Here is a 25,952-nt window from a genome sequence, read left to right as displayed (position 1 = left end):
CCTGAAATGTTTCAGGCGAAGACTAACCACGTGAAGCTTCCCAATGAGGACACCTTAAACAGGCTGCTGCATGCTTTGTCCTACAGTTCAGCAGCGCTCAGGCACAGTGAAAGCAGTACGTATACCTTTACTACCATTAGATCATATCTGGCTGCCAACACCACTTGTGCACATATAATACCAACAACAAGAACTGTAAAACCCACTGTAAGAGAATTTCGTAGAATCGCTCATTATAGAAGCACTCCAGCTCTTCGTAGTAGCCAATTCTGGTTAACACACTGTGCAGCCACACAGAGAGGAACTGTTGCTGCTACACCTTGCTTGCTATAAACAGCAAACTCAGGTACTTTGAGAATTGCAGTGACGTGCAATTCAGTAGCCCCACTAAAATTCCTTCTTCCTTTAACAGTGGACTGCAATGTACATGTCATTGAACATGTAAGGCTGACTACAGATTCTTCCACATGCACCACTTAATGTTATCTACAGACTTTGGTGCTGGTTGCTGCATAGGTAGTGGGTTGCAAGTTTTTTGTGTTGTGTTATCCCCTTAAGCTGCAAGAAGACCTTAAAACAATTTTTTTTCCAACTGAATCTCCGCTTCCATGGCCTGTAAACTTTTTTGACAGTTTCACATTAGAGCACATGCTTACAAGAAAGCACAGACAAATGAAGTTTTCGTAATGAGCCAACTGTATTTATTACCGATGCACTACATGTAGGCATCTTTTACTAGAACCTGCAGGTGTAAACAAAATCAACGTAATAGAGCAACCACTTATACATATTGTGGACATAATGCCCAGTCACAGTCATAGAGTATAAACACAAATACAAGGCATATTATGTACAATGAGCAATAGTGAACCTGTACATGCGCTGTCAGAAGTGTTTCGATTGGAGCTAGTTGGTATGGCATCTCTGTATGCTGTATTATGGCCCTGTACACACAAGGTGGCACACAAAGGAGATTAGCATGGTATGTGTTTGTTTCTTGTTTTTAGTGTTGATGTCCGTGTGCTTGCCATCTTTACAGCACAACAATACACAATACACTCATGTGGTGGCATTTTGTCAAGTTGCCGTCATGATTTTTGACACACACAGTATACTTGCATTCTAGGAAACCATAAGCATCCAGCAAATGTAACCAGCAGCTCGTCTTCAAGTGGCAAACAAGACTGCAGAGCTGCAGATGCAGCAAATGCAACTCCAATGCCAAATGAACACAGTGCAGGTGGAGAAATATTGGAGCACAATAAGGAAGAGTCCTGTGAAGCCAGGCCTCCAGCAATGAAAGAAGCCGTCATCAAGGCAGTAGAAGCGGGGGAACTTTCAACAGAAGACATTTGTATATAATTACAGCAGACATTCACACAATCAAACATTCAGGGAATCACGCATTTGACAAAACAACAGGTGAACTCGCAAGACTGGATACTCTGCAGGAAAGGACTCATAACAGCATCTATTGCTTACTCTGTGTACACGCGACTGCATACTGACACGTGCACTTGCCTATCTTTATCGGGCGACCATGTTTCGCCGCCTAACAAATCTTATCGCAGAGCGCGGGACGCGCCTCCATGTGTCGGAAGTTTCTGGAATGTTATCGATGCTTCTATCCGCTGTCTGATGTCACCGAGCCTTGTGTTGTCTGATTTCATCGCTTGACGCGAATGGTGTAGAACTTTGTGGAAGACAAGCAGGTCCCAGTGATTAGTCTGGAACATTCGACGACTGCTGTATAAAAGCCAACGCGCTTGACCCGCTGATCATATTTTCGACGATCGCCGAGTGTGTTCGCCGTTATCGTTGTTGTTTTGAGCGCAGCCTGCTTTGAGGGCACAAGTTCGCCCAATAAAACGCTAGTTTCTATAATCACAGTTTTGGTGCCTTCTTCACCGTCACTACTACGTGACAATACACTGAAAACAAAATGGGCCCTTATGACGTGCGCCCCCTGCTTAAGTCAGTGATGAGGGAACAAACAGTGCAAACTCCAGCTATGTCAAGAGGATCCTTGCTTAAGAACACAGCAAAAGGCTTCCACTTAGTCACAACAACATGCCAAAATCTCCAACTACAGGCTATAGGCTTTTTAATTTCCAAAGAAAACCCTTGTATTGGTGCAAGTACAGATGGACTTGTCACTTGTAGCTGCTGCGCTACCAGAGTGCTCGAAGTAAAATGCCCAGTTAATTTGGAAAGGTTTCAGGCTAAGGAGCTAACAACATTGACCAACGGAAATTTTAGCCTTAATAAAACAAGTAGATATTTGTGCCAAATTCAAGCGCAAATAGGGATTCTAGAAGCATATAGAGATGGCTGATTTCTTTGTTTTTCAGGACAGCGAGAATGTGTTGCTGCTAACTCCTAATTTAGATTTTTTAAGTCTGATGTGCTGCCGTATGTAACTCATTAAAAAACACAAGATATGAACATTGCTTTTAATAATGAACGGAAAATTGATTGCAAAGATGCAGACTGTACAATGAAGTGAGCAATATCTTGAGTAATCCGCAACAAGATTGTTACTTAGAGATGATTTTTTACACCAAAAATGTGTTTTCATGCAAATACAAGTTCACCTCTGAACCTCTGTTAGCAAAATTAAGAACATCAGCATCTACAGATTCTCTAGACAATGTGACTAACGACAGAAAATAAATGCAAACGTGTTTACGTGGCCTTTCTGTTGCGTGCTCTGTCGTGATAAACAAAATAATTTCCTAATTTAAAAACTCGTCATCACTGAGAACTGGCTTAGAAAGGTTCATGGTTCCAGCTATGATCTCCACAATGCCATCAATAAAATGAAAAAGTTCTATTCCTACGTTTCATCCCAAAATCTTGAATGCTTTCATTCGGTGGATTGCCCTCGCCACGTGAACTCGTGCTGCAGCAATGCTTTGATTTCTTTCAGCATCTGCTTTTGAAAGCTGCTTTTTGTTCCTCAAAAAAGGTGGACGTAGCATTTTATTGTGGTGTTCAAGGCATAATTTGTCAATCAGAAAAACCTTATCTACCATAACATGTCTATAGAAGGTAGAAACTTCTCCAACACTCTACATTCCTTAGATAGGAAGGAATACGATGCCCTTCCCCCATAGGCATTGCTGACGTAGCTGATGTGTCCTCTTGGTGTCTCACAGACAAGAATTTTAGTTGTGTATGTACCTTTATACCAACTGTAAGTCGGCAACTTAGACTCCATGTCCTTGGGCCTCTGCAATGGTATCTCAGTAGAGTCAAGTACAGCCCGAAGTCTTCAAAGTACAAATCTTCAAAGTACACAGTCATATTGTCAACGACGCTTCTTTTGTTGGCCAATAGACTGACTGTCGCAATATTGCTGCAAGGACACTACCTCTCGCAGCAATATCACACTTGCTTTCAAGATGTCGGCTACAGTGATTATATGAACACCAAAGACACTGAACAGAATCTAACACTGAAAATGTCAGGTTGTGCTGCAACTTCAGAAACGCGAGCAACACAGCTTTTTCATTTGAGATGCAAAATCTCTTTGCATGTGAAAGTGGGCTACGATCTGTGTATAGGTCACACAAGTTGTAGAAAAGCTGGAAGCAAGGCAGACCAGTAAGAACATTGACGGACCTTTCATCTCCGATCGCAGCAATTCTTAGTGGCTGGCTCCGCACTGCGTCAAGGGTGTTGGCTTGGACACCAACGTCAGTTGTAATTGTAAGGACATCGGCAGATATGGCTGAAGTAGAAAATAATAATTATTATGGGTGTTCCCATGAATTAAAAATACAGATTAACCTTTGTTCTTAACACACCTCGGCTGCAGGTTTCACTGGAATCTTGTTCTTCCTCAATGTGAATGGAGGGTGGGGGAGCTGGTGCTGGCCTGGGGCTCAACAGCCAGTGTTGCAGGATCATCTTTACGGAAAGCCTCGGCCAGAGGTCTGTCCGCAGTAAACGAGAGGTCAGTCCTATGTGCACAATTAAAGCACATAGCATATTACCCACAAAAAATATGAAGCATGATGACTTGGTCCTGCATTAATCCTAAATGTATATAAAATAACATGTATTACCACAGCACAGCAACAACATTTCAAGCGAAAGGTAGAGACGTTGACATTCTTTCCTTGCTAACAAGAGTTGTTAACAATACTTGGTTTCTGTGGATTCTATTTTTTTTACTTTGCATGCTTCACAACTGCCTGCAAAGACAGGTGACATTTACTTTCGCGATCGTACTATTTCCTCCCATGCAGAAGAATTTTTGAAAGGGAAATATTTATGTGCTTTCCTCCATCCTGCAGGCTTCCGCAGAACTGATTTGCCAGAATCTGGTACTGAGGTACTGAGGTAGTATTTACCATTACTGATAAGTTTACACATGCTCATCTAGTCATGTTATAGACCACTCGAAGTTAGTGCAGACCTTTTCAGACATGTGCACAAAATGTTTCTTCAGTGGGTTTGTTAACGGCCATATTTCTTACTGTACAGGTGATTACACATTCCATCACTACTCAAGTTTGGTGAAGACCGCAGCACCTTGGCACGTGTATCAGAACATTGTGATTCATCATTACGTCATAACCAACATTTGGCAACAGCACTTCCTTACATACTACTTTAAGCTTTTTATAATGTGCAGCTGTAGGTCCTTTTTCTTGATATTGACACGTGCACTTATATTTATCGGGCGACCACGTTTCGCCGCCTAACAAATCTTATCGCACAGCGCGGGACGCGCCTGCATGTATCCGAAGTTTCTGGAAAGTTATCGATGCTTCTATCCGCTGTATGCTGTCGCCGGACCTTGTGTTATCTGATTTCATCGCGTGACGCGAATGGTGTAGAACTTTGTGGAAGGCACGCGGGTCCCAACGATTAGTCTGGAATATTCGATGACTGCTGTATAAAAGCTGACGCGCTGGACCCGCTGATCAGATTTTCGACGATCGCCGACTGTGTTCGCCGCTCTCGTTGTGCTTTAAGTGTAGCCTGTTTTGTGGGCACAGGTTCGCCCAATAAAAGCTTGTTTTGCCTTTCACAGTATTGCTACTGTGTTCTTTGCCGTCACGACCACGTGACATCTGGTGGAGGTGCTTTTGGTCCATGTACCGGACGCCCCCGACAAGCCGTGATCCAAGCCCGGACCGTAAAGAGAGCACCAACGTAGTCACGGATCATCGAGTAAGCCGTCGTCTACAACAGCTGCCACCGGAACACGGACTTCTACCTGAGAAGACCAAGAAGATCGTGGCCAAGACAACCCCAATGGCTGCCCCAGCGACCCCCGTTGTCCTGCAACAACCTCGGGACCCACCGACCTTCCATGGAGCAGCAACTGAAGACCCGGAATCCTGGCTGGAGACGTACGAGCGAATCGCGACTTTCAACAACTGGGACTCCGACGACAAGTTGCGGCATGTATACTTCGCCCTAGAAGACGCCGCGAGAACGTGGTTCGAGAACAGGGAGTCGACATTGACAACATGGGACCTGTTCCTTACCGGCTTCCTGCGTACCTTTACAAGCGTCGTGCGCAAGGAAAGGGCCGAAGCTATGCTGGACGCCCGAGTGCAGCTACCTAACGAGAACGTCGCCATATTCACGGAAGAAATGAACCGCCTGTTCCGCCACGCCGACCCGGATATGCCCGAAGAGAAGAAAGTCCGCCTTCTCATGCGTGGCGTGAAGGAAGAACTTTTCGGCGCAATGATACGAAGTCCACCGAAGACCGTAGAAGAGTTTCTTCACGAGGCCACCAGCATCGAGAAGACACTCGAAATGCGGAACCGGCAATTCAACCGCCGCACGAACTCTACCAACTACACAGGAATTCAGTCACTGGCCACCGACGACCTGCGCGAGACTATCCGAGCGGTCGTGCGGGAGGAACTACAAAAGCTGTTCCCGTCACCGCAGCCTCAAGTGGCTTCGATTGCCGACGCCGTACGTGAGGAGCTCCAACAACAACTCGGAGTAGCCCCTGAATCGCCGCAGCCTCAGCCGCAAGCGATGACATACGCCGCTGTAGCCCGCCGTCACGTTCCCCCTCCGCGTCCACGGCAGGGCCCAGTGACGACACAGTTCCGTCGTCCACCACCAACCCCGCCGCCAGCACGCCAACCCGCCACCCCACGCGGTATGCGAGCCCATATCCGGAAAACTAAAAGCAGCAACCGATGGAGGTGCGGTTGCTGTTCGTCGAACTGACGAAGATCCTCCGCCGCCGACGAAAACGACGAAGAGACCACCTCGACGACATAATAAGGACCCGCCGCCGTCCCGACGAAGTCAGGAAGCCAAGACTATACCGACGAAAGACGACTTGACGACGCGACGTTCCAGCTTCAGTTCAACACGACGCAGCCGTGATCCGATGCCAAGGCCTAACTGCAACGCCAGACGAAGAACCACCGACCTCGACGTGCTTCTCGACGGCCACGCTGTTACGGCCTTAGTAGACACAGGTGCCGATTACTCCGTAATGAGTGGACACATCGCCGCCCAGTTGAAGAAGGTTAAGACCGCATGGGAAGGCCCTCAAATTCGGACCGCTGGAGGACACCTCATCACGCCGACTGGAATATGCACGGCAAGAATAACCATTCATGACCGGACTTACCCTGCCACCTTCGTTATCCTCCAACAGTGTTCACGAGACGTCATTCTCGGTATGGACTTCCTGAACCAAAACGGCGCAATCATCGACCTGCAGTCGAAGTCTATAACGCTGTCGGGAGATAAAGCGACGCCGCCGGAGAGCCCTCGTAGTCGTCACGCCTTGAGTGTGCTCGAAGATCAAGTGAGCATCCCGCCTCGCTCCAGCATTGTTATTTCGGTCGGCACAGAAACACCCGCTGACGTAGAAGGCGTCATCGAAGGCGACCAACGTCTATTGCTAGACCGTGAAATTTGCGTCGCAAGAGGGATCGCTCGACTGCATGGAAGGAAAACTGAAGTGTTGCTGACAAACTTCAGCCAGGAGTTCAAGCACATCAACAAGGGCACGACGATCGGGTACATTGAGGAAATTCTGGAAACCAGTAATGCGTTTGTCCTCTCGGATTCCGCCGCATCTGCCCCGACGACCATGGTTCCCGAACCAAACTACGACATTAATCCAAGTCTCCCCATGGGCAAGCAGCAACAGCTCAGAAGTCTGCTCCGACGATACAAAGCCTGCTTTTCGACATCATCGAGGATTCGACAAACACCAGTCGCCAAGCATCGAATAATCACCGAGGAGTGCACTCGACCACTCCGCCAGAGCCCTTACCGAGTTTCGCCGCGAGAACGTGAAGCTATAAGAGAACAAGTCGACGAAATGCTGCGCGACGACATCATCCAGCCGTCGAAAAGCCCGTGGGCGTCCCCTGTTGTCCTGGTGAAGAAAAAGGACGGAACCCTACGTTTCTGCGTCGATTATCGTCGTCTGAACAAGATCACGAAGAAGGACGTATACCCCCTCCCACGGATAGACGACGCATTGGATCGGCTCTGCAACGCTAAATACTTCTCGTCGATGGACCTCAAGTCTGGCTATTGGCAAATAGAAGTCGACGAAAGAGATCGCGAAAAGACCGCCTTCATCACCCCGGACGGCCTCTACGAGTTCAAGGTTATGCCATTTGGACTGTGCTCGGCGCCCGCAACGTTCCAACGGGTGATGGACACGGTTTTAGCAGGATTGAAGTGGCAGACCTGTCTCGTTTACTTGGATGACGTCGTTGTCTTCGCCGGCAATTTCGACGATCACCTTAGGCGGCTTGCTACAGTACTAGAGGCCATCATGTCATCAGGACTTACTCTGAAGCCGGAAAAGTGCCACTTCGCTTACCAGGAGCTTCTATTTTTAGGCCACGTCATCCGCAAATCTGGAGTCCGCCCCGACCCGCAGAAGACAGCTGCCATCGCAAAGTTCCCGCAGCCCATCGACAAGAAGGCAGTGCGTAGATTCCTTGGCATGTGTGCCTACTACAGGCGCTTTGTCAAGGACTTTTCACGCATCGCGGAGCCGCTAACCCATCTAACCAAATGTGATGTCGAGTTCAAGTGGGAAACGCCGCAGGCCGACGCATTTCAAGAACTCAAACGACGCATGCAGTCGCCGCCCGTACTTGCGCACTTCGACGAGCACGCCGATACCGAAATTCACACTGATGCCAGTAGCCTAGGCCTCGGTGCCGTCTTAGTCCAGAGAAAAGATGGACATGAACACGTGATAGCTTACGCTAGCCGGTCGTTGTCAAAAGCGGAAGGCAATTATTCTACAACCGAAAAGGAATGCCTCGCCATCGTTTGGGCTACAGCGAAATTTCGCCCTTACCTATATGGCAGGCCATTCAAAGTAGTCAGCGACCATCACGCGTTGTGTTGGCTAGCTAACTTAAAGGACCCTTCAGGACGGCTGGCACGGTGGAGCCTCAGACTACAAGAATATGACATCACTGTAACATACAAGTCCGGACGAAAACACTCAGATGCCGATTGCCTATCACGCGCCCCCACTGACCCGCCGCCGCAAAATGACGAGGATGACGACGCCTTCCTTGGCATAATAAGCGCGGAAGATTTCGCCGAACAACAACGAGGAGACCCGGAGCTAAAAGCCCTAGTCGAGTATTTGGAAGGGCACACCGACGTTGTCCCTAGGGCATTTAAGCGTGGATTATCTTCGTTCACGCTTCAAAACAACCTACTCGTGAAGAAGAACTTCTCACCAGTCCGCGCCAACTACCTTCTTGTTGTTCCGTCGGCGCTGCGTCCAGAAGTACTGCACGCCCTACATGACGATCCGACCGCTGGGCACCTCGGTTTCTCCCGAACGCTATCGAGGATACAAGAAAAGTATTACTGGCCGCACCTAACCGCCGATGTCGCCCGTTACGTCAAGACATGCCGAGACTGTCAGCGACGCAAGACACCACCGACAAGGCCAGCGGGATTACTACAGGCGATCAAGCCTCCTCACCGACCTTTTCAGCAGATCGGGATGGACTTGTTGGGACCGTTTCCGACATCAACTTCCGGAAATAAGTGGATCGTCGTAGCGACGGACTATCTCACCCGCTTCGCTGAAACTAAAGCTCTACCGAAAGGCAGCGCAGCCGAAGTGGCGAAATTTTTCGTCGAGAACATCCTGCTGCGACATGGTGCTCCAGAAGTCCTCATCACCGACAGAGGAACGGCTTTTACAGCAGAGCTCACGCAAGCCATTCTGCAATACAGCCAGACAAGTCACAGGAGGACAACTGCCTACCATCCGCAGACGAATGGTCTCACGGAGCGCCTGAACAAGACCCTCGCCGACATGTTAGCAATGTACGTCGACGTTGAGCACAAGACGTGGGATGCGGTCCTGCCGTACGTAACATTCGCTTATAACACGGCGGTACAAGAAACAACAAAGATCACGCCATTTAAGCTGGTTTACGGCAGGAACCCGACGACGACGCTCGACGCTATGCTGCCGCACGTCACTGACGAGGAAAATCTTGACGTCGCTTCCTATCTCCAGCGCGCCGAAGAAGCTCGACAGCTCGCCCGCTTACGGATCAAGAACCAGCAGCGTACCGACAGCCGACATTACAACCTGCGACGACGCTTCGTCGAGTACCAGCCCGGCGACCGTGTTTGGGTATGGACCCCGATACGCCGACGAGGACTAAGTGAAAAGCTACTGCGACGCTATTTCGGACCCTACAAGGTTATTCGACGTATTGGCGCACTGGACTATGAGGTCGTGCCAGACGGCATTTCGCATTCACAGCGGCGCCGCGCACGATCTGAAGTGGTCCACGTGGTGCGCCTTAAACCCTTTTATGGACGCTGACGAACTTCCTTATTTTGTTGTCTTCTTTGCTACGAGTACTTTTCCTTATTACTTTCGTTTGTTTGCAGCATCGGGTCGATGCTTTTTAAGAGGGGGGTATTGACACGTGCACTTATATTTATCGGGCGACCACGTTTCGCCGCCTAACAAATCTTATCGCACAGCGCGGGACGCGCCTGCATGTATCCGAAGTTTCTGGAAAGTTATCGATGCTTCTATCCGCTGTATGCTGTCGCCGGACCTTGTGTTATCTGATTTCATCGCGTGACGCGAATGGTGTAGAACTTTGTGGAAGGCACGCGGGTCCCAACGATTAGTCTGGAATATTGGATGACTGCTGTATAAAAGCTGACGCGCTGGACCCGCTGATCAGATTTTCGACGATCGCCGACTGTGTTCGCCGGTCTCGTTGTGCTTTAAGTGTAGCCTGTTTTGTGGGCACAGGTTCGCCCAATAAAAGCTTGTTTTGCCTTTCACAGTATTGCTACTGTGTTCTTTGCCGTCACGACCACGTGACAATATGCTCACACCACGAGAAATGGTCATGCATTGCACAGCAGTTATTGCATATTGGGAGGTATTTATATAATGAGTTATTTTAGGTGATGTTACCCTTTGACAAATACTTGCATTTACAGTTTCGCATGTTGCTTGCATGAAGCTCTTTTGTTGCCCACACACTGAAACTTAACATGTATTCTAGCTCTGCTGTGGACTCCGATCGAGCAGACAACAGACAAAGAAATTTAATTACAAGGTCCTGAGAAGCTTTGCCCTAGGGCAGAGCTGCGGGCCGCTCCCACGTGGGGACTGGTAGGCCGAGCCTAACCGCCGCATCGTGGGCTCTCTGGACAGCCCAAGTCTGACGTGCATATTCTTATGTCTGGATAACAGAGCTCCATTCTTCTTCTGTGATGCGATTGGGTCCATGTAACGAGGGGCATCGCCAGAGCATGTGTGCGAGATTGCTAACCGCCCTACAGTCGGAGCAAGTAGAGCTAAAAGCCTCTGGAGTGATCGTGTGAAAAACGGCCAGGTTTGGATAACACTTAGTCTGAAGCATGCGTAAAGTGGACGCCAGAGGTCTAGCCAGTTTGCTGTGAGGGGAGGATCAGTCCTCCTATTCAGGTGATAGTGCGTAATTTCGCTGAAAATAGCGAGAGTGTCCCGAAACTCTAGAACCCCGGAGTCTGAGCTTGATTCTGATCCCAAGCGGTGGGTTAGTGCACGCGCTTGGGAGTGGGCGATGTCATTGAGATTGGGAAAGGAGTCAAGCTGGGGGTCAAGGTGAGCCGGAAACCATGTGATGGTGTGCGGAGAGATCATCTTGTTCTTCAGAATCTTGTGAGCCTCCAAAGCGATGGATCCTGAAGCGAAAGCCTTGACCGCCGATCTCGAATCGGTGAAGATTTGTGATCTGCTGTTGTCTAGGAGTGCTATAGCAACTGCGACTTGCTCCGCTCTGGTTGGTTTTGAGCACTTCAGGGAAGCCGCATTCACTATCTGTCCGTTGTGATCAACGAGGGCAATGGCGAAGTTAGACGACTGTCCATATTGGGCTGCGTTGACAAAACAGGCCGAGTAGGGATCGTGGTTGGTACGCTTGAGGAGGGCGAGGGCTTTTGCCCCGCGTCTGCCTACGATGTGTTGAGGATGAACATTCCGGGGAAACGGCAGACGTAAATGAAATACCCATGCGCAGTAGAAATTAGTGTCGGAAGATTGCAAATATCATGAAGCATGATGTAAAAATGCTTGTTTTGAGCCGAAATACCCTTGAAATGCGAGAACCAGGGAAGGCCGAGAAAATAGACAAACATGCCTCACAGGCTTTCTCTGTTGTTCGTTTCTCGCTGCCATGATTGCAATTAAATGGGCTGTTTTCAATATTGGAGCACATGTGCATCAAATGTTTGAGCGTTCGTGTCAATAAAACCAGGAACGATACGAACATTTACACATAAATAAACCACCACCGTAGGTAGGGTGCCTTGCAGTTAATCGATTGCGAATCTCGGCTCGCACAGCACTTCGCTGTTTTTTAGCGCATGCTTTTCCGTCAGAAGAACGCAAGCTTGGTTGAGAGAAAATTATTGCTACAATAAATGCAGCACACATCAGATGAGGCGCAGCCACAGCGTTTAGCTCGCGATGAACATCCACCAGCAATTGCATTCAACGAGTCTAAACAATGACACGTATCTGCAGTCGATATAGCGGACGCTGAGCACGAAGCGTATCATCAAGAGGTTGCACCGGATTGTTGCCAGATGGCATCGCCCCTCGTAAAAGCCAGCGCGTTTTCGAGCCTGCGGGTGATAAGCGTCGTTAGCCGGGCAGCGCGCGCAGGCGAGCGTCTCAGTGCGCGCGTTCTGCTACTCACCGAACATCGCTGCCCCGAAGCTGTAGCAAAAATCTTCCTCGCGGAAGTGCTTGCTGCACACACGAGTTGTAGCCGATGGCTGCTTGCCGGTTCTTAGTTTTCTGATCCAAGCGTCACGAAGCCTCTTGTCCCGTGGGTATGTGTGAAGGCTGACACCGAGCGGCATTGCGTACCTCCGGCACTGCGACACCGAGCAGTAGCCTACCATTTTGTTCACCTTCAAAGGCAGCCACTACCTAGTGTATTGCCTTCAAGCGTAGTAAAGGAGACACTCGAAGTGGGAGAATCTCACCGCTAAATGAGCTCCCGTCGGCTGCTTCGGAGCTCCCGAAGCAGCCGACGCGGCCCCTATGTCCACGTGATCCCTCATAGCACGTAACGCCGACGGTGGCGCCAGCTTTTCCAGTGGTGTAGCTCGAGGCCAATGTCGGTTTTAATGACGAGTCGACTTCAGAGTATCAGCTTATGCATTAGGGATATCAGAAAAACAATTCATATATAACGATATGTTATTCATCCCATATTGGATATAATGGTCGAAACTCTGCCCTTTGGGTGGCGTTTTCCATGCAGAATAATCGGGAAATTTCCGTTGCTAAGTTGTCGATAACAGAGACTTGGTGAAAAGTTTGCCGATTCCAGTTTGTATTTGCCGCCATTACCACGCAGCCTGTCCCGCCAGTGCGCCGATTGTGAAAGCCACAGAGAGCAGCGCAAGTTGGCGCAGCATGCCATGAGATGGTGCCAGCTGCTTTGTGTCGGTAAAACCCCTCAATTTTTCAAAAGTAGCGCCATTCTTAGTTCTTTCCGCCACTACGCTCACCCTGTCGCGTCCTCCTCCACACCTCCTGTCGCCCCAGCCTCCTCCGCTCCCCCACTGGCCAATCTGCGTCACGTGGAAGCAGGCGCTGCACTTTTGTATATTTATTTCTTTCCAGCACGTAGCAGGCGCGGCGCTTTTGTATATTTTTTCTTTCCAGCGCGCGCCGACCTCCATTGTTGGGCCTGGGCGACGAAAGTACGGCAGACGGACTGACGGAGTGCGTTAGCGTAATAGGATGTGCAGGGCCGAGAACTTAATTACGATGCCATGCTGCTGCGCCTTCGGTTGCCGCAACAGACACAGCGAGGGCAAAAAGCTTTTGCTTTGCTGTCCGGCGGGCGCAACGCAAAAAGAAGTGTGTATTCGCACGATCGGGCGGGCTGACTTTGAGGAAGTGGCAAAGAACGCACGGCTTAGTGAAGTAAGGGCCACGGCTACTCACAACCTATTATTTTCAGCCTAGTTCACGCCTCCTGCTTCGAAAAAGTGTGTGTTCATGCTCTGCGTGGTTTTTAGCGCGTTTGACTTTTTTTTTCTTTCGAATGTGCTCTCTTTGTTTCATGTAGTTTCGTCTTGCGGTGAAATGCACGCATTTGCTGCTGCCCTGTGACATAAAAGGGACTTTATTCAGGGTGTGTTTTGAGCTCCACCAGAAGTTAGCACATTCTCGACGCTTTCGCAAGGCTCACTATGACTTACGGTGCAGTCTTTTAGCTTCGAATGTACGCCCGCATGTATTGATTTGGTTTGTGGTGATTAACGTTTTCAACGTTCCGAAGCGACTAAAGCTAGGATGGAGGTCGTAGTGGATGGCTCCGGATAACTTTATCTAGCTCGCCTGGGGATGTTTAACGTGCACTTTGATAGTAGAGTCGTATGTGGGCCGGTAAATTTCTCGTTGGCGTTTCACAATGCTCGCGCGCTAGCGCTGCTTCAGAAGTTGGCGCCTCGGCGCGTATATATTTCTTCAATAAATTTTATTTACTAGTTGTAACAACTTGTCATTATTTCGTATTATTGACGGCGCCTCCAGGGCACCAAAGCGGCAACGGGAACACCAAAGCTAGAACCAGGGCTGGATGGGGCTCGCCCAAGCCTGTGCATGCCAAGAGGGTATAAGATTGCGGACAGCCATTTTTGTATGCGAACACTCCCTGCGACGCCTGCATTAGTGTAATGTTACGTGCTCTTCAGAGGCCTCCGTTAGCCATTACATGTGCCCTCCTGGAGCAGTACTTGTAAAAAAAAACAATAAATCGTCACGATTCCCAATGCACTCGCAATGAAAAAAACGGCCGTGTTGTCAGGCATTGCTGACCGCACACAGCCGGAATCTCTCACGCGCCGACCGAACAAAAGTCTCCTGCAGGTACGTGAATGAACCTACGAAACCGCGTACACATACTTTCACACTGTCAACACCTGAAACTTTGGTAATTACGCGCGTGTTTGAGTACACCGCGTGCTTGCGTCGTGTTTCAGCAACACGAACTCTCAACGTCGCGCGCTTTACGCTTTAAATACGCCTTGAATAATGGTCATTTTCTCTATTTCTTCCGCAATTCCAACACGAAATTCTAAAGGCCAGTTACCGACTGACGAAGAAAGATCTCGATTGAAAAAACTACTCCGCAGGACTCGAACGAACTTTTCTGCGGATTTCCTCCCGTAGCGTGTTAGCCGTCGTCTGCTACGGCAGGCCCACCACTGGCGGAGCCACCGTCGAGGCCGCGCCGAGCGGAGGACGAGGGAAGCGAATGGCGCTACTTTGGGAGATTGAGGGGCTTTATGTTCGGCGCTGCAGGCGGACGTCCAGAGAATAAAAAAAAAGAGAGAGAGAGAGACGGAAACCGCGACCGCGCTCCATTCTTCAATCTCCCTCTCTTCCTTAGCGAGCACGCAAATGCGCTGTGGAAGCAGCGGTGGGTGCATCGACAAAGTGCGAAGCTGTGCCGCCCGAAACAAAGCTGCTAATTCTGCAAGACTCAAAGTACGAGCTCGTGCAGTCGATGATATCAATGAATCTGAAAACTGCGAGTGCCACGATCATGAAGGTTAGAGCCAGTGACTATGCTGATCAATGGAAACGGCGGGCTTTTCGCGCCAGGGCGAAACCTCCCATAGATGAAATCAACACACTAGCAGCCGCTGACATTACCGAACTCTGGGAGCCCATTGCTTCTGGCGTTAAAATAGATGGTGCTTCGTGGAAGAGTTTCTGAGTGCAGATAGCGCTGCCTTGTTCCACGAAGAATATCCTTTCAGTTAATCGTTGTCGCAACAGATAGCAGCGTGGTGCGATGGTGGCGACAACAGCAGTGACGAGGAGATTGGCAGTGGCCCATCTTCAACACTGATCCAAGCGTTCACGCAAAGTGCACTGTCATCGAGTCGCTCGCTGATTTCACGCACGCTAAATGGGAATATGAAATTGGACAGGCCGCCATTGGAATATGAACCTGGCACCGCTTAACGTTAGAACGTTATCTAGTGAGGCGAGTCTAGCAGTGCTATTGGAGGAATTAGAGGGCAGTAAATCGGATATAATAGGGCTCAGTGAAGTTAGGAGGCCAAAAGAAGCATATACAGTGCTAAAATTCGGGCACGTCCAGTGCTACCGGGGCTTAGCGGAGAGACGAGAACTAGGAGTCGGATTCCTGATTAATAAGTATATAGCTGGTAACACACAGGAATTCTATAGCATTAACGAGAGGGTGGCAGGTCTTGTTCTGAAACCTAATAAGAGGTACAAAATGAAGGTTGTACAGGTCTACGCCCCTATATCCAGTCATGATTTCCAGGAAGTCGAAAGCTTCTATGAAGACGTGGAATCGGCGATGGGTAGAGTGAAAACAAAATACACTATACTAATGGGCGACTTTAATGCCAAGGTAGGCAAGAAGCAGGCTGGAGACAAGGCAGTGGGGGATTATGGCAAAGGCACTAGGAATAGCAGGGGACAGTTATTAGTAGAGTTTGCGGAACAGAATAATACGCGGATAATGAATACCTTCTTCCGCAAGCGGGATAGCCGAAAGTCGACGTGGAGGAGCCCGAACGACGACACTAAAAATGAAATAGACTTCATACTCTGCGCTAACCTTGGAATCGTACAAGATGTGGACGTGCTCGGTAAAGTGCGCTACAGTGACCACAGGATGGTAAGAACTCGAATTAGCCTAGACCTAAGGGAGGAACGGAAGAAACTGGTACATAAGAAGCCGATAAATGAGGTAGCGGTAAGAGGGAAAATAGAGGAATTCCAGATCAAACTACAGAACAGGTATTCGGCTTTACCTCAGGAAGAGGACCTAAGTGTTGAAGCAATGAACGACAATCTTGTGGGCATCATTAAGGAGTGTGCAATGGAAGTCCGTGGTAACTCCGTTAGGCAGGATACCAGTAAACTATCGCAGGAGACGAAAGATCTGATCAAGAAACGCCAATGTATGAAAGCCTCTAACCCTACAGCTAGAATAGAACAGGCAGAACTTTAGATATTAATCAACAAGCGTAAGACAGCTGACGTAAGGAAGTATAATATGGATAGAATTGAGCATGCTCTCAAAAACGGAGGAAGCCTAAAAGCAGTGAAGAAGAAACTAGGAATTGGCAAGAATCAGATGTATGCGTTAAGAGACAAAGCCGGCAATATCATTACTAATATGGATGAGATAGTTCAAGTGGCTGAGAAGTTCTATAGAGATTTATACAGGAGCAGTGGCACCCACGACGATAATGGAAGAGAAAATAGTCTAGAGGAATTCGAAATCCCACAGGTAACGCCGGAAGAAGTAAAGAAAGCCTTGGGAGATATGCAAAGGGGAAGGCAGCTGGGGAGGATCAGGTAACAGCAGATTTGTTGAAGGATGGTGGGCAGATTGTTCTAGAGAAACTGGCCACCCTGTGCACGCAATGCCTCATGACCTCGAGCGTACCGGAATCTTGGAAGAAGGCTAACATAATCCTAATCCATAAGAAAGGGGACGCCAAAGACTTGAAAAATTATAGACCGATCTGCTTACTGTCAGTTGCCTGCAAACTATTTACTAAGGTAATCGCAAATAGAATCAGGAACACCTTAGACTTCTGTCAAGCAAAGGACCAGGCAGGATTCTGTAAAGGGTACTCAACAATAGACGATATTCACATTATCAGTCAGGTGATAGAGAAATGTGCGGAATATAACCAACCCTTATATATAGCTTTCATTGATTACGAGAAAGCGTTTGATTCTGCCGAAACTTCAGCAGTCATGGTGGCATTACGGAATCAGGGTATAGACGAGCCATATGTAAAAATACTTAAATATATCTATCGCGGTTCCACAGCCACCGTAGTCCTCCATAAAGAAAGCAACAAAATCCCAATAAAGAAAGGTGTCAGGCAGGGAGATACGATCTCTCCAATGCTATTCACAGCGTGTTTACAGGAGGCATTCAGAGACCTGGATTGGGAAGAATTGGGAATAAAAGGTAATGGAGAATACCTTAGTAACTTGCGATTCATTGATGATATTGCCTTGCTTAGTAACTCAGGGGACCAATTGCAATGCATGCTCACTGACCTGGTGAGGCAAAGCAGAAGAGTGGGTCTAAAAATTAATCTGCAGAAAACTAAAGTAATGTTTATCAGTCTCGGAAGAGAACAGCAATTTACAATAGGTAGCGAGACACTGGAAGTGGTAAGGGAATACATCTACTTAGGGCAGGTAGTGACGGCAGATCCAGATCAGGAGACGGAAATGAGCAGAAGAATAAGAATGGGCTGGGGTGCGTTTGGCAGGCATTCTCAGATCATGAACAGCAGGTTGCCATTATCCCTCAAGAGTAAAGCGTATAATACCTGTGTCTTACCAGTACTCACCTACGGGGCAGAAACCTGGAGGCTTACTAAAAGGGTTCTACTCAGATTGAGGACGACGCAACGAGCTATGGAAATAAGAATGATGGGTGTAACCTTAAGGGATAAGAAAAGAGCAGATTGGGTGAGGGAACAAACGCGAGTTAATGACATCTTAGTTGAAATCAAGAAAAAGAAATGGGCATGAGCAGGACATATATTGAGGAGGGAAGATAACCGATGGTCATTAAGGGTTACGGACTGGATTCCAAGGGAAGGGAAGCGTAGCAGGGGGCGGCAGAAAGTTAGGTGGGCGGATGAGATTAAGAAGTTTGCAGGGACGACATGGCCACAATTAGTACATGACCGGGGTTGTTGGAGAAGTATGCGAGAGGCCTTTGCCCTGCAGTGGGCGTAACCAGGCTGCTGATGATGATGATAAAATTACAGCCGCCAGTGTTCGCGCGGCTGCTGGACGCGATGCAGACCAAGGTTGTGAACGTGAAGCTGTCCGCGAAAGGAAGTGCGGATTTCTATTTGAGGGCGCCTAACGCTTGCCATGCTCTTTAGAGTTATAAATAAGCTGTTCATTTTTCATGGGATACCGTATTAAGTTGATTCTAATACGCCCTCGATTAGTTGTGCGATAGGGCCCTGTTTGCCATGACCTAAAAAAAGAAAAGTCCTTTACAGTGCTGCGCACCTCATTCTTTCATACAGAAATATGACTTTCTCTCATTTGGAACAAGAAACAAGATTTACTCCCAATGCACTAATGTTGCTATAAAAAAAAGTCGCAGTTTCACGCAATAGGCGAATTATCGAATACGATAGCAAATTAATAGACAGCTATACGAACAGTACGGACAGTAGTTTTATCAGCCGCATAAACATTTAAGCATTCGCTTTCCAACTGAATTACCAGCCATGGTGCCTTTAGAAAAAATTCTTGAAAGGTTATTGAAATGTTATTGCTAACGTCAACAAATGACCTTGAAAGATGACTGGGGCATTGTTGAAATATTATTGAGGAAGTTGTTGACAACTGTTGATAATTGGCCCGCGAAATTTTGTCTAAACACCACTCAGGCTTTTCAATTTGAAAGATCATTGGTGTATCGTTGAAAACGTCATGCATTTTAATGTTGAAAGCCCATTGAAGGATTGTTCCAGATGTGTTGAGTCTCAAAATTGAAAGCCCATTGAGGTATTATCGAAATGTGTTGCTTGTGAAATTAAAAGTCCATTGAAGAATTGTTGCAGATTTGTTGAATCTCAACATTGAAAGTCCTTTGAAATATTGTTGCAGCTGTGTTGAACGTCAACATTCCAATTATGTAGAAAACCTTTTATGTCCACGAGTCTATTTGGTAGGGTTTAAAACTGCACTTTTCTTAAAATGCTGCTGAGCTATGTTTCATATAGTTACCTTTGATGTCGCGTTGATGTTTGCTCTGAGAGCATAGGGGAAAAAATTAAACACAGGCGCTTTTGTATTGCAGGCCTCTGTCAATGTGGGCTCAAAAGCATGCTCCTAGGTTGCCTGTAATAAACCATATCGTAAAGCATCTAGGAGTACTGCTATGCCACTTTCTCCATTGTCCGAGTGAACGGTCCTCCACGAAATCTAGAGTGCTGAACTGAAGCAGACAAAAACCATTTTCTAGGTAAACTGCTTATTTGTAACAAAACATATGTGTAAATGTAAAACAATTTGTAGTTTAAGAACATCAGAAACTTTTTAAAAACTATTGCAAAGTACTAACTTCCTGCGGCTTGACACCATAAAATTGAATACTGAAGATGTAGTCCATATGGCCCGCAAGTGAACACATTTTCCAAAAGAATTAAATCTTAAAAATAAATACCTAAATACATAAATTTACAAGCAGACTCACATGACTGTACATAAGAACACTCATGAAACGTACTTCCATTCTCTACTAGGTTGCCAGTGATACTACAACTATGGCACGATTCGCTTGATCCCACAGCACTCACTGAGACACTGATATGTAGGGTGGCTATCAAGTTTCATAGAATTAAATAAGAGCGGCTGTTGTCGCTAACATAATTCTAGATACAGAGTGCCAAATATTACTTGTATGAGAAATGAAGACGTATATTCAGCTAACAAAGACTCGCTTCCTAATAAATTCTTTACGAATTGCAGTGCTAATTTTACAAGGTATATGCGCTTAGAAGGCATTTCAGGAATGACACGAGTAACGAGATAGATGCCATCAAACTGACTGTACTAATGAACTGTTGTTACACTTACGTTTTTTAACAAAACGCATTGTTATGCATTGAAGCACAAAAGTAACTGGAATGCCCATGCATTTTGTCTCACATTTATGGAAAAATCTCGAAACTGGTTGGTCATCCTGGAAATTATTTTCAAGTGAAAACGTCTTTCAAGCTCACTGGCTACAATTTGTAAACTGCGATATGTCTCGGAACGTTATAAGTGAATTAGGAAATTTGTGAGAACCAGTTCAATCTGTTTCTATTTCTTGTGCTAGTAATGTCCACCTTTGAATTATCTAGCTCAAGAACAAGAATTATGCTGCCTGGCACAGGAAACCTTAAAAAACATCTGTAAAGCTGAAAAAGGATAGCTCTGTACAATCCTTATTTGTTGGTTGAATGGTGTGTACCAATCTACTTTTGAAACATGGCAATCGCAATAAGTGATGCTATAGGAGGAGTTTATTATGCTGCATTGCTGTTGCTTGACCCAGTTCTGTTATTTCCCACAACCTTCCTGCACAAGTCATTCCACATATAGCGACTTATTCATATTGACTGCTTTATATTTTTATACGAAAAAAAAACAGCTATAAGTGACCTGCTGGAATACTACAAAATTATTCCTTGTGTTAATTCATTTCAATTTTGTTCACCGCCACAAAAAATAACGAAAGAATTCACAAAAAAATCTGGTTTCATGCAAACATGAAAGGCACATCATGCACAAAATGAACTATGTTTATGAAATTATATAAAATGCAGTTCTTACTGAACAACTCTGACAATGGCACAGATGCACATGAAGGTGTATCGTTACATGCCGAATCGACCAGTTTTTTTCGACACCACAGATAAAGCTGAAAACATCGCCACATGTTTACTGGAGTTCAAAACTCCTTCCCCACTTTCATTTATTTTCAAAAAGGTTGTAGCATTTTGGTGACATTATAGCTTACCTGCTCAGCTGAGCTAGAGGACATCGATCAACATTCTTTTTCAAACGCACATTGTATTGGTCGAGGCCTTCAAATGCTGTGCATGGAAACACGGTGAAGTGATGCGACTGCCAAAATGGCAAATTTTATAAATATTTGAACACTTAGAATGCTTTTGGCACCGGCAAAAGTGAGTAAAATTGCAATGCGTTAATATTTTGCAACGAAAAATTCAGAAGCCAGAAATGAAATACAGATTTGTAGCACAGGTTACACAGTATAGCAGAAAAATATTTGAAGCTCTGAAGGTTTAGCTGATCGCCTGTAATTAAACTGTAAAATTCTAATCTTTTGCAAGAAGCTTCATGTTCACGATAAAAACAGCTTTGGTAGTTGGCCAAAAGACATGTGATATATTAGATAGCTCTACATGTCTGCTATGCATGCGTGAAGTTAAAAAAAAGAAGGCATTATTTTTAAATGTGAAATATATTTTTTTGAATTTTTGTCAGCACCGCCTTTTCTCGGATGTACGCACAAGCTTGCCGGCTGGGAATGCAGACGACAAAGCTGGCTTTGTCTGCAACACAGATAGATGATATAGAAGTGGTGTTGGGGCCTGTATCTTATTGCCAATACACGCATGCTCTAACGCAAGGAGGCTTGTGCTTGGTGTGGGCTGAGTAAACCATACAGTCATTGCACATAAAATATTGATACGTGTCAAATTCGTGAGGGAGTCCTGCAGTGCTAAAAGATATGTTTAAATATCTTTCATGCAGTTTACAAAAAGAAATATCTGCTATTACGTACACAGTAAATCCAGAAAGAGCGCTGATATTGTTCATGCAAAGCATTTTAAAGAATATGTCGCACTGAAATGCACCATACAGGGAGCAGGACATGTTGTGCCCTGCTCCCTGGAACCCAATGACGATGCAAGTAGAAAACAAGTTCGTAATTAAAACTGGAAACCTAAACGAGTATGAACAAATTCATGTGGTGTTGCATGTTACGAGTGTTTCAGAGACGGAACATGCTCATCTATAAAAGTCATATGTGCTGTGTCCAGTCAGATGTCGTCAGATGTCGGTGGCGCCCACTTTTCATGCTCATGTAAAAAAATACAAGTTGAGACTGCGGCCCTTGACGCCACCTGCTTTTGTAATGAGAAAAAAAGCAGCCCCAGTTTGTTGAGTAGTTTTTGTGGCTAATTCTATTAATAATCTTGCCTTGCTAGAGGACAAGGCTTCATATATTTATGCTGTATGTGTGATCCACAAATGAACATTGTAAAAATAATTTATCGCACTAAAGATACCTTTTCATAACTTGTCACATGCATAGCAGACGTGTAGGGCTATGTAATGATGGGTGACATGTACTTTAGCGCCGGCCACCAAATATAATTTGTTCCCCTTCAACATGAAGCTTTTTGCAAAGCATTTGAACTTTAGTTTTTTATGTGATCAACTGAACCCCCAAGGCTTCAAGTATTTTGCGGTTATCTCAAGTCAACCAGCCTGCGATTCTATATTTATTTTGTGCCTTCTGTATTTCCCTGCGTTCAAACAAACAAATTCAAACTTTGCAATTTTGGCAGTCATACCACTTCAGTCTCTTGACATAAACACCATCTCAATGTCTGGATCATACAATTTCCCTTTGAATACAAACATGGATCAGTGCCTTCTACCTTAGCTGGGCAAGAAAAATCCCTTTTCGCCAGAATTCTAGAAAATTTTAAGAAGGAAAATAAATGGGAAAATAGAGTGCGGAGCTTCAACAAACGCTTCGAAATTTTTTCCACTATATCAGTGATGGTACAAAAATGCTAGTTGGTTGCCCTGGAATGAGTCAGGTGTATGTATGAAAGCAAACTTTTTCAAAATTTTTCTGATTGTACCTACTTTTTTAACATCAAGCGAACTTCATATGGTTCGCCAAGATGGAACAGTTCTAGACATAACTGGGTGGTTTGGCATGAAATGACTGAAGATACTTAAAAGTATAATAATAAGGAAACACTATCCTTGCTGGAAATAGGTGAAAAACTAACATGAAATGTAGTGAAACATAACAAAGCACAACGCTTGTGTTCTGGATTCAGCAAACCAATGTGGGCTTCTCAGGAGACTAGCATAATTAACATAAATAAGATTAACGTAAAAACGTGAAGGTATAGCAAGGCACAACATGTGTACGCTCGTATGAGAAACTTGAATGGGGCTCTTAAGGAGACTAACATAAACATAAACGAACATAAAAATGCAGAGATTTACAAAAGCACAACACTTGTGTTTTGGTTTGAGCTGTCCAACTTGGGCGCTTCAGAGGCTTTTGGTCCCATCCGAGAAACGAGGCCAGAGTTCTTTACATAGCGCGTGTTCGTAGCAGGAAATTTGCGACAAGTAAAGCATGAAAGAACAACGGAAAGCCAGAACAAGTTCTAAAAAGCAACTTCCACATGCAAGAGCGTGGCATACAGTGTGCCTTCGTTATTCTGAAATCGATTTTTGCGTTTGTCTTGCTTTATTCATACCTTCCACGGGTACAGCTTCACAGCATGACCATTTAAATTTATTCAATGTGGCATAAGCTTCCACTAAGTGTCAAATGCAGAAAAGGGAAAAGAGGTACAACACACTATAGCAAAATAACTTTATGAATATCCTATATGTCGAAGATGTAAACTTTACATGCTTAGAAACAAAATGTTGAAAAAACATTTCCTGTTCCTAAAGAAACCTAAACTACTCGTTATTAAAATTATTTCTTGCTACTTTCATAATTAAAATGTGCAGCACATTACTGCGCTTTCGCATGCTCCAAATACAATACTGTCATGTCACTAGAATTGAGTGTGACTTCATTTGAAGTTAGGTTTCACGAGTTCGCATGCAATTGGATTCCACTTCTCGCCTTACAATGGCTTAGGACTCTCTACTTTTAAAAAATACTGCTTACAGCGAAGTGTTTTCTGCCACAATGACTGAACAACTTTTATATTGAGGATTCCCTGTAGTTGTGCACCAAGCTGGTTGCCATGACACATGCAGAATGTGACAGATACGAAGAAATTTTCATTCTTCTAAGAGTCATACGACAGAAGACTGACATCTTTAACCCTTTGAGGTTCACTGCCGTACATCTGTGGCTGCGATGGAACATGTTGAAAAATGTGCTTTTTGAGAACAAAGTGTTGCGTAGCATCACCCTTGAGGTGCTGAAACCTTCTGGGACGTCTAGAAAATATTCTTGTGCTGTCACCCCTTGGGTTTCTCCAAAACTCATTTTTCACTGAGCTCCTTGGTGTTTGTCATTGCAGTAGTTTGGGAGTGTTGCCACTTCACCTAGTTTACTATAAAACAAGTTTTTGTAAGTTTCATTGCACAAAAAGTTATGCTCCTTTATCCTGCACATAAAAATAAAAGATGTAAAACTGCAGATACTAAAAGGGTTTTGCCGCTTTATTGTCACTTAAAACAATTATTTACCAGTTTTCTTCCGAAAAGTCACTCTGAAGAACTCAAATCTGCAATAAAAATTTTAGAGATGCGCGAATAGTGATTTTCGAGACCAAACCGAATAATGCTTGAAGTAAATCGACTATTTGATAGCTTCTAAGTAATGAGCAGCTGATATCACAATTAATCTAAAGTGATGTTCACATCCTAGTATTAATACTATGTTCTGAAGAGCTGTTTATTAAAAGCACAAATGGAGCACTAAAAAGTTCCTTCACATGCACAGGACACTTCAGTAAGCATAAATGATTGCTGTACCGCCTCTAAAGTACAGCTACTTAAGTAACATAGCCTGGTCCGCTATTCATAGAAGTTCTCACATTTTATGTCTATACTATGTTATTGGAGGTGAAAATTTACAATACCGTGGCTCAAAGGTTGTTTTATTGGTGTTTTGAAATATTAGAATAAGATTGGCATATGCAAATAGTAAACATTGAAAGATCAAATCGAATAGGACACTGATCAATTCGAAAGTTTCGAGTATTTGCACACCACTAAAAACATTGTTACGGGGTTAAAAACAGCCAAACTTGTATTTACAGAATATTTACAATAGTTACAGCAGCTGACAAGATGGTAAACAGCGCGCGAAGACGAGAACCTCGTCTTCTTCCGACGATGATTAAAACTTCTTCTTCCTCGGCGTGTCACATGACCCCCGGCGGCTGAAGCACCGGCTCGGTGCTGGTTAGGAGACGGGCGAGCGATAAAACTTGACACGCGCGACGTGGACCACGTCGGAGTGATGCTGAGCCACGGTTGGCTCAAGAGGGGTGATTTCGTACGTGACGTCAGTTACTTGACGCAACACACGGCAAAGGCCGGAGTAGCGTGAAAGTAACTTCTCCGAAAGGCCAACGCGTCACGACGACGACCAAAGGAGAACCAGGGCACCCGGTGTGTAATGGACATCACGATGGCGGGCGTCATATAAGCGCCGCTGATTGTCCTGCGACTCCACAAGTCGACGTCGAGCAATATGGCGTGCTTCTGGTGCTTAGAGGATGGCTTCACGGCCGTGCTCGGATGTGGAATTCAGACTACCAGGCCGAACGGTGTCGAAAGGTAACGTAGAGTCGCTGCCAAACAAGAGGAAGAATGGAGAGAAGCCTGCGGTATCATGGCCAGACGAATTATAGGTGAAGGTAACGAACGGCAGCGCAACGTCCCAGTCGCGATGGTCATCGTAGACATACATGGACAGCATGTCAGTAAGGGTGCGGTTAAGGCGGTCGGGTAGACCGTTCTTTTGTGGATGGTAAGCCATAGCAAGGTTGTGTTTAGTCGCGCACGAGTGTTGAATATCATTGACAACTTTAGAAAGAAAGTAGCGGCCTCGGTCGGTGAGGAGCTG

At 45.9% G+C, this 25,952-nt stretch overlaps 1 pseudogene; it reads right to left on the bottom strand.

Moving 5' to 3' along the window:
- Positions 1 to 693: 693 nt before the first annotated feature.
- Positions 694 to 4,116, bottom strand: LOC140218316 (uncharacterized; annotated as a pseudogene).
- Positions 4,117 to 25,952: the final 21,836 nt, after the last annotated feature.

The sequence above is a fragment of the Dermacentor andersoni genome, chromosome 5 (genome assembly GCF_023375885.2).
Source record: "Dermacentor andersoni chromosome 5, qqDerAnde1_hic_scaffold, whole genome shotgun sequence".
NCBI lineage: Eukaryota > Metazoa > Arthropoda > Arachnida > Ixodida > Ixodidae > Dermacentor > Dermacentor andersoni.
This window is presented reverse-complemented; position numbering and strand designations above follow the sequence as displayed.